At 49.1% G+C, this 3,647-nt stretch overlaps 1 long non-coding RNA gene across 1 annotated transcript; it reads right to left on the minus strand.

Annotated features, from left to right (window-relative positions):
* Positions 1-1,284: 1,284 nt before the first annotated feature.
* LOC147666664 (uncharacterized) lies at positions 1,285-2,653 on the minus strand. Its single transcript, XR_015304747.1, has 3 exons — positions 2,575-2,653; positions 2,108-2,487; positions 1,285-1,337 (listed from the first exon to the last, which is right to left on the minus strand). It is a non-coding gene; the product is annotated as an uncharacterized LOC147666664 (long non-coding RNA).
* Positions 2,654-3,647: the final 994 nt, after the last annotated feature.

The following is a 3,647-nucleotide window of genomic DNA, read 5'->3' on the forward strand; positions in this document are numbered from 1 at the left end:
CCAGGGAGTGGCCCCACAGGCAGGTGCAACTAATTAGAAGGTGCAGGAAAGGCAGTTGGAGCAGAGTGAGTGGGAGCAGCAGAAGCAGCAGACAGAGCTTGTGTATTCACTGAAAACTCCAACATGGAAAGCAGCAGAGACACTGAGCAGGCTGAAAGGAAAAGAAAGCTTAAATTCAGTAGACAGGAGCTACAGCTCCTTGTGGAGGAGGTGGTAAAGGTACACCACAGACTTTTTGGAAAGCAGTCCCTAACTGTGCCAGAATCAACAAAAAGGAAACTTTGGCTGGAAATCAAAGATAAAGTAAATGCAGTGGGAGTCACCAACAGACGCACTGACGATTTAAAGAAGAGGTTCTATGACCTGAGGAGCCTCACGAAGAAAAAATTGGCTGAGCGCCACAGACAGTCACAGCAAACAGGTCGAGGAAAGAACACTGCACCCCCCCTCAACGAGCTGGAGGAGCTGGTAGCCACAACCCTGGAGGCTGACAGTGTCCATGGACTGGGAGAAGTGGACAGCTCTGCGCAAGCTGCAAAGAAAAAAGGTAAGATGCATGCACAGCTATCCCCCTCCCACCCCCATACATCCCTCACCCCTTGCAGCTAAGTTACCCCAGTCCCATGGTGCCTGTGCAAAACTGTACCAATGCATCATGATACATGTAGTTAGTCATTGGAAGACCATGTCACACAGCACTGTGACCAACACATTATTCACAAGAATGCTTACAAAACGAAGGGCAGGCAGCATGTACAAAGTGCAATGTAACATGTTTTATTGTGGTGGCTGTGACACAATTACACCTAGCTGATATGTACTCATATGTCCACAGGTCTCACATCCAGCAGGCAGTCTGAGGAGGCAGAGGGCGCGGCACCCCAGAGGGATGGCAGTCAGGAGCCAGGGCCCAGTGCATCCCACGACACAGGTGTTCCGAGTGGGCAGCCACCCACCCAAGAAACTGACATCTGTGAAGAAATGCAGGGCTCCCCAATTCCTTCGCAGTCACCACTATTGGTCTCATCACCAGAAATGCATGCATCCCTTGTTGTAGAAACACCTGTTGCACACCCTGGCAGGAGGCATGTTGTTCCCCCACTGCCGGAAATGGAGACAGGTGGTGATGAAATGGAGGGTGAAGACTCACTTCACTTGTTACAAGCTCACATCACTGCCACACTGCAGCCCAGCACAGAGCCTGTACTAGGTTCCACTAGAAGGCGCACAGTGCAAGGAAGGAATGAAGGTGCACATGGGGAGGGTTCAAGTGTCTTCAAAGGCCTGGAGGGAGCCATGGTCCGGATTCAGAGGATGCAGGGCAAGGGCATCATGGCCTGTCAAAGACAAATGCGAAACATGAACATCCACATGGAAGAAATTAGCAAGGGCATAAAAGAGCTGGTGATAGTCAACCAGAGCATGGCAACAGGCATACAGCAACTGTGCACAAAACTTGACTCTGATATTGGTGCAAGGCGCAGGGACAGGCAGCGCGCAGTGAGAATAGAGACATCCATGGAGCAGCTGGCTACAGCCACATCCCTGCTATGCAGGCGTAGCGTCAATAGTCAGTTAGTCCTGACTCAGAATAGCAACCAGTTGACAAGGGGCATAGCTGGAATGACCGGTGCGCTGGAGGCCCTACTCAATGCACAAAGTGCACAAGGTTCTGCTGTAGACGTGCTGGACACTGAAGCTAGCACCAGTAGGAGCAGCACAGCTAGCCCCCATGGCATAGAGCCAAGGAGGAGCAGCAGGCGACAGGGTGAGGCTATAGGGCAAGCGCCCAGTGAACAGGATGAGCCACAGACCCCTGCCAATGCAAAGCGTGTGCGTAAATGAACAGCTGTAACGATGGCCTACTGCCAATGGACATTACATTTATAGTTTCATACAGTGTTATATGCACATTTGTGCCATTGCAACCAGCCAAGTGACAATGTATAACTATGGTTGGTGGATTCTACACCTGTCTGAGTGTGTTTGCCCACTGTGAGCATTGATGTCAAATGCTTACTGTTGCACTTTTGTTCTTCAATAAAACTTTACGAATCGAATTAAACAGAAACTTGTGCTTTCATTATAGCTCAGTGTCTTCACTTACTCAGAAATAGTTGCGTGCTATGTCATCACGTCTGTATCTGCCATCACTTGGTGTTGCCACTCCAGCAGGATGTCTTTCAGGCACAGCAATGTCGTCGTCATGATCCTCATAGTCAGATAACTCCACCTCAGTCCCCTTCTTAACAGCCAGATTGTGCAACATAGCACAGACAGCAATGATCTTACAGCAGGTAATGGGGGTATACTGCCTTGCACCTCCGCTCTTGTGCAAGCATCTGAACCTACTTTTCAATATACCAAATGTTCTCTCAACAACATTGCGTGTGCTCTTGTGTGCCCGGTTGTATCTCCTTTGGCTGGGTGTTGAGGGGTTGAGGTAGGGGGTGAGTATGAATGAGCGGAGGGCATATGCACTGTCTCCTACAATGAGAAGGGTACAATTTACTCACATGCATACATGTACTGCTTATTGCAATAGTGTAATAGGTGTTGCACACTGTCTCTTACCTAGGAGGTAGCCTTCACCAAATTCCCCTGCAGTCAGGCGTGCATAGATGCCACTGTTTTGAAATATATATGAGTCGTGGGTACTTCCCGGGTATTTAGCGACAATGTCTGTGATGACGTTCTTGGCATTACAAATCACCTGCACGTTGATGGTGTGGCTTGACTTTCTATTGCGGTAAATGTATTCCGTGGCAGCAGGGGGACAAATGGGGATGTGCGTCCCATCAATGCATCCGATGATATGGGGAAATCTTGACATCTGGTAGAAGTCAGATATGGTTGCAAACAGTTCAGCATGGGTGGATGGAAAAGAAATGTAATGCTCCATCCTATGCAACATGGCGTCAAGGAAATGTTGGAAAAACCTTGAGAGGCTGCTCTGGCTCACCCCTCCCACCGCAGCAACCACGCTCTGGTAGCTCCCTGACGCCAGCAGGTGGATGCTGCACAGCACCTGTACATGTGGTGGGATTGCATGTGCCCTTGGAGTGGGGTGCTCCAACAGTGGTTTTAGGTCCCTGATTAACTCCAAGATGGTGTCTGGAGCCAACCTGTACCTTTGCAGTATCTCTTCCTCTGTGAGCATGAACAGGGTCACCCTCTGCCTGTAAACCTGCTCCTGTCTCTGCCATTCCCTCTCTCCTTCCTCCTGTAGCCGTAGCCGTCTTGCAATGACATAAAATGCAGCCATTGTGCAAACAGAATTGCATTTTGGGTCCTTTTTTATGGGCTGCACCTGGTTACCACCTGCTTTGAATCCATGGTAATTAACGAATGTTAAATACCGATTTTGGAGCAAATTCGGTATTTCTGTGCCTCCCTACATCTCAATTTCAATTTTGACTGTTTTTTACCGATCGGTACGTTTACCGATCGGTTGGTTTACCGATCGGTACGTTTACCGATCGGTTGGTTTACCGATCGGTACGTTTAACGATCGGTAACTTCCACGATCGGTAACTTTAACGATCGGTAACTTTAACGAATCGGCATATTTACCGATTCGGCCTGTTTTCTGTCACCTACATACGGATCACTCAATACCGGTCGGTAACGGCCCAAAATCGGTATTT

This window comes from Lissotriton vulgaris, unplaced genomic scaffold, assembly GCF_964263255.1.
Source record: "Lissotriton vulgaris unplaced genomic scaffold, aLisVul1.2 SCAFFOLD_649, whole genome shotgun sequence".
In the NCBI taxonomy this organism is placed as follows: Eukaryota; Metazoa; Chordata; class Amphibia; order Caudata; family Salamandridae; genus Lissotriton; species Lissotriton vulgaris.